Source organism: Lepus europaeus, chromosome 3, assembly GCF_033115175.1.
Source record: "Lepus europaeus isolate LE1 chromosome 3, mLepTim1.pri, whole genome shotgun sequence".
In the NCBI taxonomy this organism is placed as follows: domain Eukaryota; kingdom Metazoa; phylum Chordata; class Mammalia; order Lagomorpha; family Leporidae; genus Lepus; species Lepus europaeus.
The window spans coordinates 2,973,248-2,990,342 of record NC_084829.1 but is presented as its reverse complement, the minus strand read 5'-3'; the positions used below and the strand labels follow the sequence as shown (position 1 = coordinate 2,990,342).

The window sequence follows — 17,095 nt, the reverse complement described above, 5'->3', positions numbered from 1 at the left end:
CTGGAACTCACCTGGGTTCCCCACATGGGTAGCAGGAACTCAAGTTCTTGAGTAGTCACCTGCCGCCTCCCAGGGTGAGCATCCTCGGGAACTGAGAGCAGAGCTGAGACTCAAACCCAAGTGCACTGATAGGTCATCTTTCCCAAGTGGCGTCTTAACTGCTGTGCTGGATGCCCACGCTACCATACATTTTTAATAATAACTATCCAATTTTCCTTAAATAGTATTATTAAAACTCTGCCCAAAGTGATAAAATTTAAAAATATATTTATTTTATTTATTTGAAAGAGTTATGGGGAGAGAGGGAAAGACAGAGAAACAAAGGTCTTCCATATACTGGTCCACTCCCCAAGTGCCTACAATGGCACATGAACTGGAACCCATATGGAATGCCAGCATCACAGGTAGCTTTACCCACTTTACCAAAAAGCCAGCCCCCAGTTATAGTTCTTTAAATAGATTATTTTATTCTGCTATCATAGAGGTTCTACAATACTCATTAATTTTCTCACTCATTCATTGAACTTGAGGAGTTGATTTTTGCTCATTTGTCTCTTTCTCTCTCATCATTTTGGGGACACCAATTACCTTAGCTCTAAGTCAGACCAAAGGTCCATGAGATTGTTCATTATCTTCTCTTTCTTTCTGTTAGTTATATTGGAATTTTTTAAAAATTTGTTTTCAAGATGAAATTTCTATTTGGTTCTCACTAATACTTTCCATTTTTCTTCTGAGAGTGCCTGTTTTCTCATTCATTCCTTATTTTCTTTCAAGTAATTAAATATGCTTACAGGCCTTTTTACCAATAATCCCAATGATTTGATCATCTTGAGTGGCTGTCTCCAGAGATTCTCTTTCTGCTGAACATCATGTCTTAGGTCAGGCTGCCATAACAAATCACCATAGGTAGGGGAGCTTCAACAGCAAATATTTATTTTTCAGAGTTCTGGAGGCCAGGAACTCCAAAATCAAGAGGCTAGCAGGTTTGCTTCCTGGCTGACAGTAGTCTTCTTCCTGAATCTTCACATGGCAAGAGAAGGAAGCAGTTCCTATTCTCTTCTTACAATAATCCCATTCATGAGAGTCTTCATCTCCTGACCTAATTCCCTCCCAAAGGCCCCACTCCTTGGATGTCAACACATAAATATGAGAAGGACACAACATTCTGTCCGCAACACAGCATGAATGCTATGCCGTGGAGACTCTCGAATCTACAATGTTCCTCCTGGTGGTTTTTGTTCATTCGCTTACGCACTTCGCTGTCTTCTGGGAAGCATTCAGAGTGAGCAGTCATCCACTTTTCCTAGAACTGACAGGGGCTCCCAGAATAAAGACTGTCAGTACTCAACCAAGGAGAGTCCCAGACAAACTGACAAACTGGCCACCTAGCAGTGGCTCCAATCCCAGTTCGGTTCTCCTAGTCTTAGCCGCATTGTTTGGAGTCTACTCCACATGTACACAATGCACACATGTGACTCAGAGACTAGTCAGAAATTGGAGCAGATTTTAAACCAGAATCCTTGCAGGCTAGGTCTTAACGACATCCAGGTTCCTCCAAGAGCACAGGACCAGCATTGTCCTCATGGCATTCTCTTTCGAAGAGGTTCCTATGACAGAGTCATTCAGGACATGCAGAACATGAAAGAGTCTGGACCCCCGCCCCCCACACAGGATAGGGCCTGGACCCCCGCCCCCCACACAGGATGGGGCCTGGACCCCCGCCCCCCACACAGGACGGGGCCTCACCACCCTGGTACTTTCAGAAGCAGCAGTTGCCCCTCGTACCACTCATACTGAAACAAGCCCAATTCGGCCCTTTTGGACTCTGCAGGCAACAGATTCTTCATTTACAAGTTTTCCCTAAGTCTAATTTTTAAAAAAGATTTATTTTATTTATTTGAAAGACAGAGTTAGAGGGAAAGGTAGAGCCAGAGAGAGACTGAGATCTTCCATCCACTGGTTTACTCCCCAAATGACCATTAATGGCCAGAGCTGAGCTGATCTGAAGCCAGGAGCCAGTAGCTTCTCCCAGGTCTCCCATTAGGGTACAGGGGCCCAAGGACTTGGACCGTCTTCCTTTGCTTTCCCAGGCCATAACAGAGACTGGATGGGAAGAGGAGCCACTGGGAGTAAAGCTAAGATTCAATCCTAATGTGGGATGCAGGAGCCCCATGCCCCAAGTAGCATTTTCACCACTGTGCCAAATGCTGACCCCTGCATTTCTTTTTATTTTATTTTTATCTTTTTTGACAGGCAGAGTAGATAGTGAGAGAGAGAGAGACAGAGAGAAAGGTCTTCCTTTTTGCTGTTGGTTCACCCTCCAATGGCCGCTGCGGCCGATGCATCGTGCTGATCTGAAGCCAGGAGCCAGGTGCTTCTCCTGGTCTCCTATGTGGGTGCAGGGCCCAAGGACTTGGGCCATCCTCCACTGCCTTCCCAGGCCATAGCAGAGAGCTGGCCTGGAAGAGGGGCAACCGGGATAGAATCCGACGCCCCAACCAGGACTAGAACCCGGTGTGCCGGCACCGCAAGGCGGAGGATTAGCCTGTTAAACCACGGCGCCAGCCAGCATTTCTTTTTAATAAGTACAGTGTTAAGTTTTTTTTTTTTCTTAAATTCAGAAGGTATTTAACATAACAATCTCTCTCATGTGTGTATGTATAGTATGTGTATTTGGTTTTTTGATGTGTTCTTAACTGTTTTAAAAAAGATTTATCTATTTGAAAGGAAGATTAACAGAGAGACAGAGACACAGAGAGATCTTCCATCTATTGGTTCACTCCCCACATGGCCACAACAGCCATGGCTGGGCCAGGCCGAAGCCAAGAGTCCAGAGCTCCATCCAGGTCTCCCACATGGTTGGCCGGGACCCAAGTACTTGGGCCATCTTCTGCTGTTCTCCCTGGTGCATTAGCAAGAAGCTGAATGGGAAACAGAGCAGCCAGGAATCAAACCCAATCTAGAATATGGGATAGTAGCATTTCAAGAAGTGGCTTAACACACTGCACCACTATACCAGCCCTTGTGTTCTCAGCTTCTAACAGCGTTGCACTGATGTCAGAGAATGTGGCCTGAGGAATTTCTAATTTAAGTTTTATTGAGGTGTTTTTCATGGCCTATTAGGTAATCAGTTTATATAAATGTTATATGAACATTTTAAAATATTAACTATAGGCCGGCGCCGTAGCTCAACAGGCTAATCCTCCGCCTTGCGGCGCCGGCACACCGGGTTCTAGTCCCGGTCGGGGCACCGATCCTGTCCCGGTTGCCCCTCTTCCAGGCCAGCTCTCTGCTGTGGCCCGGGAGTGCAGTGGAGGATGGCCCAAGTCCTTGGGCCCTGCACCCCATGGGAGACCAGGAGAAGCACCTGGCTCCTGCCATCGGAACAGCGCGGTGCGCCGGCCACAGCGCGCTACCGCGGCGGCCATTGGAGGGTGAAGCAACGGCAAAAGGAAGACCTTTCTCTCTGTCTCTCTCTCACTGTCCACTCTGCCTGTCAAAAATAAAAAAAATAAAAAATAAAAAAAAATATTAACTATAAAGCCTAAAGATTTCACAAAAATCTGTTAGAGCTAATAAATTCAGTCAAGTTGCAAGATACAAAAACACAAAACTATGTTACATTTCTATATAATAACAATGAACAATCTGAAAAGGAATCAAGAAAACAACTCCTTTTACAATAGCACACAAAGAAACAAAACACTTAGGACTCGATGTAATCAAAGAGGTGAAAAATGGGTCAGCGTTGTGGTGCAGGGTTTAGCTGCTTGCAATACTGCCATCCTATATTAGAGTGTTTGGTTTTTTTGTTTTTGTTTTTTGTTTTTTTGTTTGTTTTTTTTTTTTTTTTTTTGACAGGCAGAGTGGACAGTGAGAGAGAGAGAGAGACAGAGAGAAAGGTCTTCCTTTTTCCATTGGTTCACCCCACAATGGCAGCTGGTGCACCACGCTGATCCAAAGCCAGGTGCTTCCTCCTGGTCTCCCATGCGGGTGCAGGGCCCAAGCACTTGGGCCATCCTCCACTGCCCTCCCGGGCCACAGCAGAGAGCTGGACTGGAAGAGGAGCAACCAGGACAGAATCTGGTGCCCCGACTGGGATTAGAACCCGGGGTGCCAGCGCCTCAGGCGGAGGATTAGCCTATTGAGCTGCAGCACCAGCTGCAATACTACCATCCTATATTAGAGTGCTTGGTTCAGGTCTCAGCTGCTCTGCTTCCAATCCAACTGAGAAGGCGGCAGATGATGTTCCAAGTGCTTGGGCCCCAGTCACTCACGTGAGAGAACCAGATGGAGTTGCACTCTCCTGATTTGTACCTGACCCAGCCCTGGCTGTTGTGAACCAGCAGATGGAAGACCTCTCTGTCTCTGTTTCTCTCTCCATCACTCTACCATTTAAAATAAATAAATAATTAATTAAATATATTAATAAAATTTTATTTAATTTGAAATCAAAGGAGAGAAAGATGTGTACAATGAAATCTATAAAACACTGCAGAGGAATCAAAGAAAACAAGTAAATGGGAAGATAACCCCTGCTCATGGATTGGAACACAATATTGTTAGGAGACCAGTACTACCAAAGCAACTGCAGGGCGTGGAAAAGGTGATGATCCCTGGGTTGCTCACAGGTTCATGAGAGAAAGGCATAACAAATTCACTTGGTGACCACTCCATGGCACACAGAGTCTTCAGAATGCAGAGCTGAAGGTACAAAGCAAGCTACTGGCTACTACACCCAGGAGGAGGGGTAATGAGGAGGCAGGGCAGCTGGGCAGGAGTGTGACTGACAAGAAGCGGAGGAGCCACTGGAAAGAGACCAAGTGGGAAGCACAGATTCACCTCGGCCCCTCTGCTGCAGCCCTTCTCCCTCCCTGGTCTGGAGCAGGGTCCTCTGGAATGAGTCTTGCTTCCATGATGGCCAGCTGGGATGCAGAAGGGGACACAGATGGGAGTCCTATCTTCAAGTTCCAAGACTGTCTGAGAAGAAGGGGCTATGTGGTCCATGGCTCACTTTAGGAAAGAGGGATTCCAGTTTCTAAGGCTTCTCTTGGCAGAACATGAGGGTGAAAGATAGGAAGGCAGGAGTGGATCAGAGATCTTCATTTTGAGCTATTGTTTTCCAAGCCTAACAGATGTCAGCCTTATTATAAATCTGTGGAGTGCATTTAGCCTCACAGTTAAGATACTCACATTCCACATCAGAGTGCCTGGGTCAGATCCCTGCTCCACTCCTGACTTCAGCTTCCTGCTAACGCAGACCCTGGAAGGCAGTGGCTCAAGTAACTGGGCTCCTGCTACCCCTGTGGGAGACGCGCATGGAGTTCCCAGCTCCCAGCTTCAGCCAGCTCAGTGAACCCGGGGATAGGAGTTCTCTCTTTGTGTCTGTCTCTCTGCCTTGCAAACTAAAATGAGTTTTTCTTAACGTACTACAAATCTGTATTAATCAAAACAGTTTGGTACTGGCAGAAGGACAGACCAATTGGCCAAAGGAATAGAATTGAGAGAACAGAGATCCCCAAATGAACCCTTTCATCTATGGTCAATGGATATTCAGTAAAAATGTGAAGACCATTTTTTGTTGTGAGCAGTGGTTCAAGTTTTTAAAAACCTCTTTTGTTGTAATATTTATTATACAAGAGTTGGCATTGTGGCATATTGGGTTAAGCCACCACCTGCAATGCTGGCATCCCATATGGGTATCCATTCAGGTCCAGGCTGCTCCACTTCCAACCTTGCTCCCTTCTAATGTTCCTGGGAAAGCAGCAGAGGATGACCCAAGTTCTTGGGCCTCTGCCACCCATGTTCCTGGATCCTGGCTCCAGGCTGGCCCAGCCTTAGACGCTGTGGCCATTTGGGAGTGAACCAGTGAATGGAAGACCTCTTCTCTCTTTCTCTCTCTCTCTCCCTCTTTCTATAACTCTGCCTTTGAAATAAATAAATAAATCTTTAAAAATAAAAGATATGTCATACAGAAAGTAAATACATACACACACAAAAGTATATGCAGGCTCTTCAAAATGTTTGTGGGAAATGAAACTAAAAGATAATGCGAATATTCTGTGAAAATTCTGAAGCCCTAGCACATATGTTTTTGCTATATTAACTCTTTTTTTTTTTTCAGCTCCACTAAAAACTAGTATTGTTTACTTTCCCTTCAGGTTTATCCAGACACTGACCTCGTTCATTGTTCTTCATTCTTTCTTGCAGGTCAGCTCTTCCTCTGGGGCTATTATCTTTTGCCTGTAGTACATGTATTAACATTTCCTTGATAGGGTCAGCTGAGAGTGAATTCTTGGCTTCCAGTTACCTGAAAAAGAGGAGAGGGAGCGGGAGAGGGGAGGGTTGCGGGTGGAAGGGAAGTTATGGGGGGCGGGGAAAGCCATTACAATCCATAAGCTGTACTTTGGAAATTTATATTCATTAAATAAAAGTTAAAAAAAAAACTCATTTAAAAAAACATCTCTTGTTTGTTTCATGACCAGAATTGGCAATTATTTTCTTTCAGTGTATTGCCTTCTGGTTTAAACTGTTGCTATTGAGAAGTTCAACTGATAATATTCACTCTAATCAATAATGTACTCTTCTAAGATTTTGTCTTTGTCTTTCCCCATTTTTATCAACATGTGTTATTTGTGATTTGTTTAAGGCTAGATGAAAACGTTTTTTATGTGGTAGGCTGCGTAGTCCTTAATTAGTTCTAGAATGCTCCTGGACATCATCTCAAACACTGACCCTCATTCTCTTCTTCTACTCCTTTGGAAATCCAATTAGCCATGCTAGAGTTCATTTTATTTTCAATATCTTCTAATCCTTCTTTCATATTTTGCATCTTTTTTCTCTGTTAAAAATTCTGATTAATTTTGTAACCTACACTTCAATTTACTACTTTTCTCTACAGAAGAGTTGAATCTTTTGTTAAAAATCATCCAGCAAATATTTAAAGTTCAGTTTTCTACCTTTTGTTCTATTTGGTTCTTTTTCAGATTTCCATGGTCACTTTTTATGGGGTTGTGTTGTCTGCATACATATTTTTTTTCCTTGAAGCATAGTGAAAATGACTGTTTTACAACCTACAACTGATCATTTCACTACATAAAGTCTTTGCAAGTTTGATTTGCAAACTGAAGTTTCTACTACACTTTCACCAGTGATACAAGGTATCTGTGTATGCCTCATTATTTTTTATTGTGTGTTAGGCACTGTCCATGAAAAATTATTGGTGTAGATTTTTTTGAAGGCTGAGATAGAGTAATCTCCATCTAGTGCCAGGTTCCAAGTGGCTCTACCAGTCTGGGATCACTTTTGTGCTGTTGTTTTTACATTTTAAACAAAGCTACCAAAATATCAATTATATAAAACTTGCTTTTAATTATCAGTTACATAAAACTTGCTTCCTTTACTTAAACATATCAGCGACCTGAGGAAAATGTTTGCAACTCTGTAAGCATCTCCAATGTCAAGATATATAACATTTTTCTCCCAGAAATTTCTTATATCCATTTGAGGCCTTATCTCCCCTATAGTCATCCCCAAAGAGTCACTAATGTGCTCCCTGTCATTACAGATTAGCTGAGACTGCTCTAAAAATCATATGTAAATGCAATAATCCAATTTGTATTCCTTTGTGTCTAACTACTCTTGTTCAGCACCACATTTTTGAGAACCTCCTATGTTGCTGTATGTAGCAGTAACATGTTCTTTTTCTATGCTCAGGAGGAGTAATTCGTGATATAAATATGCCAAAATGTATTTATCCATTTACCAGATCATGGACATTTCAATGGTTTCCCCAGGCCTTGGACATTATGAATGACACTGAAATTCACGATCAACCTTATTCATATAAATGAGCAACTGTTTACAAATATGCTTTTTTTTTTTTTTTTTGACAGGCAGAGTGGATAGTGACAGAGAGAGAAAGGTCTTCCTTTGCCATTGGTTCACCCTCCAAAGGCCGCTGCGGCCGGCGCACCACGCTGATCCGATGGCAGGAGCCAGGTGCTTCTCCTGGGTCTCCCATGGGGTGCAGGATCCAAGCACTTGGGCGATCCTCTACTGCATTCCCTGGCCACAGCAGAGAGCTGGCCTGGAAGAGGGGCAACCAGGACAGAATCTGGTGCCCTGACCGGGACTAGAACCTGGTGTGCCGGCGCCGCAAGGCGACAAATATGCTTTCTTTTTTTTTTTTTTTTTTTTTTTTTGACAGGCAGAGCGGACAGTGAGAGAGAGAGACAGAGAGAAAGGTCTTCCTTTTGCCGTTGGTTCACCCTCTAATGGCCGCCGCGGTAGCGCGCTGCGGCTGGCGCACCGCGCTGTTCCGATGGCAGGAGCCAGGTGCTTCTCCTGGTCTCCCATGGGGTGCAGGACCCAAAGACTTGGGCCATCCTCCACTGCACTCCCGGGCCACAGCAGAGAGCTGGCCTGGAAGAGGGGCAACCGGGACAGGAGCGGTGCCCCGACCGGGACTAGAACCCGGTGTGCCGGCGCCGCAAGGCGGAGGATTAGCCTGTTGAGCTACGGCGCCGGCCGACAAATATGCTTTCTAAACAAATACACAACTTTGTTTCTCTTGAGGATAGAGCTACTGGGCCAGGTGGTAGGTGAAGGACTAGTTTCACAAGAAACTACCACAATGCCTTCCAAAGTAATTCTACAAGAATATACTTGTTGGTTTATTATTATTCTTCACTCATCCATTCATTTTTCACACACACACGCACACACACACACAGAGAAAAGAGCTCTCATCCTCTGTTTCAATCCCCAAATGCCTGCAATGGCCAGAGTCACACAGAATTGAATCTGGGAGCCAGGAACTCAATCCTACCCCTAAGTAGGTGGCAGGACCCCACACATGTGATCCATAACTTGCTGTTTCCCAGGGTGTACGTTAACAGGAAGCTGTAATGGTGAATGGAGCCTGGACTAAAATTCAAGTACTCTGATGTGGTATCCAGGAACATCTTAACTATGAGACAAAATGCCCACCAGTAAGTTCACCTTTAAGAAGTTCTGACCATGTAGGAGAAATGAATTTATGCTGCACATTCCTGTTTCTCGGAGATGGGTATCCCTGCCCTCTCTGACACCTCAGCTCAGCTTCAGAACAAGTTTTTTTGTATATGTCTGGTGAGAGCTCACTGCCTACTTACTTTATACACAAAGTCTACCTCTTTTCACCCATTCTTAATTTTCATCCCCTTCTTACGCCCATGATAATAGCATTTGCTTTCTGTCACCTGACAAAGGTGTCAAAACCAAGAGTTGAGTTTCCAGAACAGCAAATGCCCTTGGATTCCTAGGAGCTCTGTGCTCTGCTTACCTCCCTGAGCCCCACCCCTTAGATTTTAGATTGCCAATTCCTTACAGCTTGGCAGATTTTTGATGACTTCAAGAAAATGTCTTTTATATAAGCATTTTATCCAAAATTTTAAATGGTTTAGAAGTAGGGTTGGATAATAACTTTTTAAAAAAGATTTATTTATTTATTTGAAAGTCAGAGTTACACAGAGAGAGGAGAGGCAGAGAGAGAGAGGTTTTCCATCTGATGGTTCATTCCCCAATTGGCCACAATGGCCGGAGCTGTGCCGATGTGAAGCCAGAAGCCAGGAACTTCTTCCGGGTCTCCTGCGTGGGTTCAGGGGCCCAAGGACTTGGGCCATCTTCTGCTTTCCTGGGCCATAGCTGAGAGCTGGATTGGAAGAGGAGTAGCTGGAACTAGAACTGGTGTCCATATGGGATGCCAGCGCTTCAGGCCAGGGTGTTAACCCGCTGCGCCACAGCACCAGCCCCGGATAGTAACTTAATACATATCAACAATCTGCATTTTTATTTCACTTCCTCTGATATATCAGCAGACAGATCTGTTTTATATTCTACTGATGTTTCTAATTGTTTGAATTTTTATAATGGGTATGCTTTCATTTATAATTAGCAAAAATAATAAAGATTTTAAAATTTGAAAAATATTTGCTAATAATTATTTTTAAATTTTTCTAAAAGTAATCTGTGCTTTGGTTTCCTAAAGCATCCTTAGGGAAAGCTATGAAAAGTATTTTTCCTAATTACCTTTAAAAAGCAAGCTAAACTTCGTAACTTGAAATTTGAAGAGGGGTACAAGCAAGGGTTGGTTACCCAGGTTAGCAGATAAAAAACCAGACTAGTTGTTAGGGTGGAATTGTGTGCCCCCAATGGTTATGTTGAAGTCCTGAGGTTCCATACCTCAGTCTATGAGCTTATTTGAGAATAGAGTCCTTCCAGACAAGATCAAGATGAGGTCATTCATACTGGTGGGCCCTTAATCTGATAGGAGGAGAAAACACAAAGCCAAAGACACACACACAGCAACATATGAAGGTGGAGAGTGAAGATTTGCACTCCCTCTCCAAAGGGGATGGGAGAGTCTCCTCAACCAATGGTGATGGGAAATTTGTGCATCCATATGGGAAAGAATAAAACTGGATCGTTACCCAACAACACACACACAAATAAACTTAAAGTGAATAAAGACCTTAAATGTAAGGCCTGAAGCTACAAAATTCCTCAAAGGAAATAATGGAAAACCTTCATGATGCTGGTTTGGGTAATGATTTCTTTGATATGATACCAAGCAAGAAGACAACAACAGCAAAGCAGTTTAGTGGAATTGTGCCAAACTAAAAAACTCCTGTACAACTTAGAAAATAATCAACAGAATGAAAAGGTGACCTGAAGACTGCAAGAAAATATTTGCTGCTTTATATTTGATAAGGGGTTAATATTCAAAATATATAAGAACTTCCTAGTACTCACAGCAAAAAACACAAACAACATGTTTAAAATCTGGGCAAAAACTTTTAAAAAAAATTGTCCAAAGAAGATACAAATCGCCAACAGGTATATGTAAGTAGGCTCAACATTATTAACCATCATGGAAATACAAATCAGAACTTCAATAAGCAGAAAATAACAAGTATTCCCAAGGATCTGGAGAAATTGGAACACTTGTATATTGTTGGTATAAATGTCAAATGATACCATTACTATGGAAAGCAGTATGGAAGTACCTAAAAAAAAAGTTAAAATTAATTCCTTATGATCAAGCAAAGCCACTGCTCAATATTTATCTCAAAGAATTGAAAATAGGGCCTTGAAGAAATATTTGCACTCCTCTGTTAATTGTAGCATGATTCACAATAGCCAAGACATGGAAGAAACTTAACTGTCCATGATGGATGAACAAAAAGAGAAAGCATGATACTATATATATATAATGGAATGTTAGTCCTAAGAAAAGAGGAAAATCCTGTCATAGGCTTCAATATATGAAACCATTATGGTAAATTAAATAAGCCCGTCACAGAAAGACAGACATTGTTTGACTGCATTTATATAAGGTATCTAGTCATTAAGCTCATAGAAACAGAAAGTAGGATGTTATGCTAGTTGCCAGGGGATGGAAGGATCTGCAAAATAGGGAGTTGCTGTTCAGTGGGCATAAACTTTCATTCACGCAAGATGAACAGCTGCTACAGACCTATTGCACAACGTACATCTAGTTAGCAGTATTGTGCTATGCACATAAAAATTTGTTAAAAGGGTAGGTCTCATGTTTTGTGTGCTGTACCACAGTAAAAATTTATTATGAGTGGCAGACATCCAAAAGTTCAACAACTGTTGAGAAGGCTATGAGGAAACAGGTATTCTCTTATATTGCCAATAGGAATACAAAATTGTACAATCTTTATGGATATTTGGCAACATTTAGATATTTTACATACACATTTCCTATGTACATCCTTTAACCCAACAATTGTGTATATAACAAATGGTATTTATAGATTTTTAAATTGAAATATAAATCATATTTTTTATTTTTAAAAATATTTATTTATTTGAAAGGCAAAATGACACAGAGAGAGAGAGATTGAGAGAAAGAGAGAGGCAGAGATAGACAGAGATATTTTCTATCTGGTGGTTTACCGCCCCCGCCCCCCTAAATGACTGCAACAGCCAGGTCTAGGCCAGGCCGAAGCTGTGAGCCAGAAATCCAACCTTGTTCTCCCACATGTGTGGCAGGGGCCCAAGTATTTTGTCCATCTTCTTCTGCATTAGCAAAAAGCTAATTCAGAAGTGGAGTAACTGGGACTAAAACCAGTACTCCTACATGGGATGTTGGTGTGTTGCAAGCAGTGACTTAACCTACTGTGCCTTAACACAGGCCCCTAATTGTTATTTTACAGGAGGGAAAATAGTACAGGGGAGATATGGAGAGAAATGAGACAACTGTTGGATACACCTGTGCACGAGTTTTCTATTGCTGTGACTGAAGCCATAGACAATAGAGGATCCTGCTTCCCTTAGCCATGTCACTCACTACCAGCTAATGGTAGTCTTTTGCCTGCCTGCTGTCTGGTCACTTGCCATCACATAATCGTTGTCTTTGCTAAATATCTGCTGAGCAATTTTTCTAGGGTACCTGGTAAAACCAGAAACAAATGGCTATGGCCAACATTGCGACAGGTACCAGCATGGATCAACTCAGGCTGTCCGGAGAGTTAAAATGTCGAATGACACATCTCTGATGAAGTCTCAGTGGCCATCTTCAAACATGTCAAGTATGCAAAGGCATGATTTGTTAAGGCATGTGCTCTCCGGACTCCTTCACCCTTTCCTCTGAACCTATCATGTTCGGTCACCTAGTTTGTCCACTTACATCCCATTCACCCCAACTCCATAAATTCCCAAACCCGTATCTGAACAAGGAGATTGATTTGGGCTTTAATATTATCTGCCCCTCTCCTGCAATCATAGTAAATGTTCTCTTTCTCAGGAGACGAAATCAATCTTTTATAGTAAGAATGAGCATTGTCTTTCTGCAGAACAAATTACCACAAGCTTAGTGTTTTAAACAACACAACTTACTATCTTGCAATTCTGGAGGTCAGAAGTCCAATAGGACTTAGTATTGCTAAAAGTTAAGGTTTTAGAGGCACTGTGGAATCTATTTCCTTACCTTTCTCCGTGTCTATAGACCACAGGCAGCTCCTGGCTCCTGGCCCCTTCCTCACTTTCAAACCCAGCAACGGTTGATCAAGTCCTTCTCTGCCATCTGTTGGGTTCTTTCCCTTCCATTGCCCAATTCCACTTCTTTCTATTTATTTAAAGGTTTTATTTATTTATTTGAGAGGTAGAGTTACAGACAGAGAGAGGGAGAGACAGAGGGAAAGGTCTTCCATCCAATGGTTCACTCCCCAAATGGTTGCAATGGCAAGAGCTGGGCCCATATGAAGCCAGCAGCCAGGAGCTTCTTCTGGGTCTCCCACTTGGGTGAAGGTGCCCAAGCACTTGAGCCATTTTCCTCTGCTTTCCCAGGCCACAGCAGAGGGGTGGATCTGAAGAGTAGCAGCTGGGACTCCTATGGGTGCCCATATGGGATGCTGGTGCCAGAGGCAGAGGTTTAGCCTACTATGTCACAGTGCCAGCCTCCACCTCCTCCTCCTCCTCTTCTTCTTCTTTTTTAAGATTTACTTATTTATTTGAAAGACAGGAAGAGATCTTCCATCCCTTGGTTCACTCCCCAGATGACTGTAAAGGTCAGGATTGGGCCAGGCCAATGCCAAAAGTATCATCCAGGTCTCCCACGTGTATGGCAGGGATCCAAACACTCCAGCCATCCTCTGCTGCTTTTGCAGGCCATTAGCAGGAAGCTGCATCAGAAGTTGAGCAGCCAGACTTGAACTGGCGCCCACATGGAATGCTTGTGATTTTACCCCTATACCACAGCTCTTGCCACTCAGTTCCACTTTTCAGGAACCTGATGATTACACTGAGATCAGCTGGGTATTGAGGAATAATCTCTCCAATTTAATATCCATCCACTGATGAGCAGTTTTAATTTCACCTACACCCCTAATCCTGCCATGTAATCACACATATTCATAAGTTCCAGGGATTATGACACAGACATGTTGTGGCACTCTTACTTTGCTTACTACCAAATGGTTTACTTGATTTTGGAATCATCTAATCTTTTACAATATTTTTAAAGGATTTTTAAAATTTATTTTTAATTTTTTGAAGTTTTTTATTGAACCCCTGAGTTCTGGATTGCATGTTTTCTTTTTTAAAGATTTATGTATTTATTTGAAAGGCAGAGTTAAACACACACACTCACAGAGAGAGAGAGAGAGAATCTTGCATCTGCTTGTTTATTCCCCAATTGGCCCCAACGGCAGGAGCTGGCTGGGCCTGAAGCCAGGAGCCAGGAACTTCTTGTGGGTCTTCCACATGGTGCATCCTCTTCTGCTTTCCCAGGCACATTAGCAGGGAGCTGGATCAGAAGTGGAGCAGCTGGGACTCTCCAGCATATATTGTTGGTGGATTTCTAAATGTGAGCCATTCTCACGGGGGTGAGGTGAAACCTCATTGTGGTTTTGATTTGCATTGCTCTGATTGCTAGTGATCTTGAACATTTTTTCATGTGTCTGTTGGCCATTTGGATTTCCTCTTTTGAAAAATGTCTATTGAGGACCTTGGCCCATCTCTTAAGTGGGTTGTTTGTTTTAATGTTGTGGAGTTTCGTGATTTCTTTGTAGATTCTGGTTATCAACCCTTTATCTGTTGCATAATTTGCAAATATTTTTTCCCATTCTGCAGGTTGCCTCTTCACTTTCCTGACTGTTTCTTTTGAAGTACAGAAACTTCTCAATTTGATGCAATCCCAAATGTTAATTTTTGCTTTGACTGCCTGTGCTTCTAGGGTCTTTTCCAAGAAGTCTTTGCTGGTACCTATATCTTGCAGGGTTTCTCCAATGCTCTCTAATAATTTGATGGTGTCGGGTCATAGATTTAAGTCTTCAATCCATGTTGAGTGAATTTTTGTGTAAGGTGAAAGGTAGGGGTCTTGCTTCATGATTCTGCACGTGGAAATCCAATTTTCCCAGCACCATTTATTTACTCAAGGGATTGGTTTTGGATCCTTGACAAATATAAGTTGGCTGTCGATGTTTGGATTGATTTCTGGTGTTTCTATTCTGTTCCATTGGTCTATCCATCTGTTTCTGTACCAGTCCCATGCTGTTTTGATAACAACTGCCCTGTAGTATGTCCTGAAATCTGGTATTGTGATGCCTCTGGCATTGTTTTTGTTGTACAAGATTGCTTTAGCTATTCGAGGTCTCCTGTGTCTCCATATGAATTTCAGCATCATTTTTTCCAGATCTGAAAAGAATGTCTTCGGTATTTTGATTGGTATTGCACTGAATCTATAAATTGCTTTTGGGAGAATGGACATTTTGATGATGTTGATTCTTCCAATCCATGAGCATGGAAGATTTTTCCATTTTTTAGTATCCTCTTCTATTTCTTTCTTTAAGGTTTTGTAGTTTTCATCGTAGAGATCTTTAACATCCTTGGTTAAGTTTATTCCAATGTATTTGATTGTTTTGTAGCTATTGTGAATGGGATTGATCTTAGAAGTTCTTCCTCAGCCGTGGCATTGCCTGTGTATACAAAGGCTGTTGATTTTTGTGCATTGATTTTATATCCTGCTACTTTGTCAAACTCTTCTATGAGTTCCAATAGTCTCTTAGTAGAGTTCTTTGGATCCCCTAAATAAAGAATCATATCATCTGCAAAGAGGGATAGTTTAAGTTCTTCCTTCCCAATTTGTATCCATTTAATTTCTTTTTCTTGCCTAATAGCTCTGGCTAAAACTTCCAGAACTACATTGAATAGCAGTGGTGAGAGTGGGCATCCCTGTCTGGTACCAGATCTCAGTGGAAATGCTTCCAACTTTTCCCCATTCAATAGGATGCTGGCCATGGGTTTTTCATAAATTGCTTTGATTGTATTGAGGAATGTTCTTTCCATACCCAGTTTGCTTAGAGTTTTCATCATGAAAGGGTGTTGTATTTTATCAAATGCTTTCTCTGTATCTATTGAGATAATCATATGGCTTTTCTTCTGCAGTCTGTTAATGTGGTGTATCACGTTGATTGTTTTGCGAACATTGAACCATCCCTGCATACCAGAGATAAATCCCACTTGGTCTGGGTGGATGATCTTTCTGATGTGTTGTTGAATTCTATTGGCCAGAATTTTATTGAGGATTTTTGCATCTATGTTCATCAGGGATATTGGTCTGTAATCCTCTTTCAATGCTGCATCTTTTTCTGGCTTAGGAATTAAGGTGATGCTGGCTTCATAAAAAGAATTTGGGAGGATTCCCTCTTTTTCGATTGTTCTGAATAGTTTGAGAAGAATTGGAGTTAGTTCTTCTTTAAATGTCTGGTAGAATTCAGCAGTGAATCCATCTGGTCCTGGGCTTTTCTTTGTTGGGAGGACCTTTATTACTGTTCCAATTTCTGTCTCAGTAATAGGTCTGTTTAGGTTTTCTATGTCTTCCTGGCTCAATTTAGGTAGGTTGCATGTGTCCAGGAATCTATCCATTTCTGATAGGTTTCCCTGTTTGCTGGCATACAAGTCCTTGTAGTAATTTCTGATGATTCTTTTTATTTCAGTGGTGTCTGTTGTTACGTTTCCTTTTTCATCTCTGATTTTATTGATTTGGGTCTTTTCTCTTCTTTTTTTAGTTAGTTGGGCCAATGGGGTGTCAATTTTGTTTATTTTTTCAAAAAACCAGCTCCTCGTTTGGCTGATTTTTTGTAATTTTTTTTATTCAATCCTGTTGATTTCTTCTCTGATTTTAATTATTTCTCTTCTCCTACTAGATTTGGATCTGGTTTGTTGCAGATTTTCTAGATCCTTGAGATGAATTGAAAGCTCATCTATTTGGTGCCTTTCTAATTTCTTGATGTAGGCACCTATTGATATAAATTTTCCTCTTAACACTGCTTTTTGCTGTATCCCATAAGTTTTGGTATGTTGTGCTGTTATCCTCGTTTACTTCCAGAAAATTTTTGATTTCTCTTTTGATTTCTTCTATGACCCATTGTTCATTCAGGAGCATGTTGGTCATCTCTATGTGTTTGCATATGCTCTAGGGATTCCTAAGTTGCTAATTTCCAACTTCATTCCTTTATGGTCTGAGAAGCTGCATCATATGATTCTAATTCTTTTGAATTTGCTGAGACTTGCTTTATGGCCTAGT

At 42.0% G+C, this 17,095-nt stretch overlaps 1 long non-coding RNA gene across 2 annotated transcripts in view; it reads right to left on the bottom strand.

The window, feature by feature from the left end:
• LOC133753316 (uncharacterized) overlaps positions 1-17,095 on the bottom strand; it is a 112,370-nt gene that overhangs the window by 53,469 nt on the left and 41,806 nt on the right. The window contains exons 3-4 of one of the 2 annotated variants that reach the window (XR_009865043.1): positions 6,180-6,310; positions 465-1,607 (exon numbers count right to left, since the gene is read on the bottom strand). This is a non-coding gene — a long non-coding RNA (uncharacterized LOC133753316). Of the gene's footprint in view, positions 1-464; positions 1,608-6,179; positions 6,311-17,095 lie in introns of those variants that run through there. The other variant, XR_009865042.1, reaches the window with a different exon arrangement.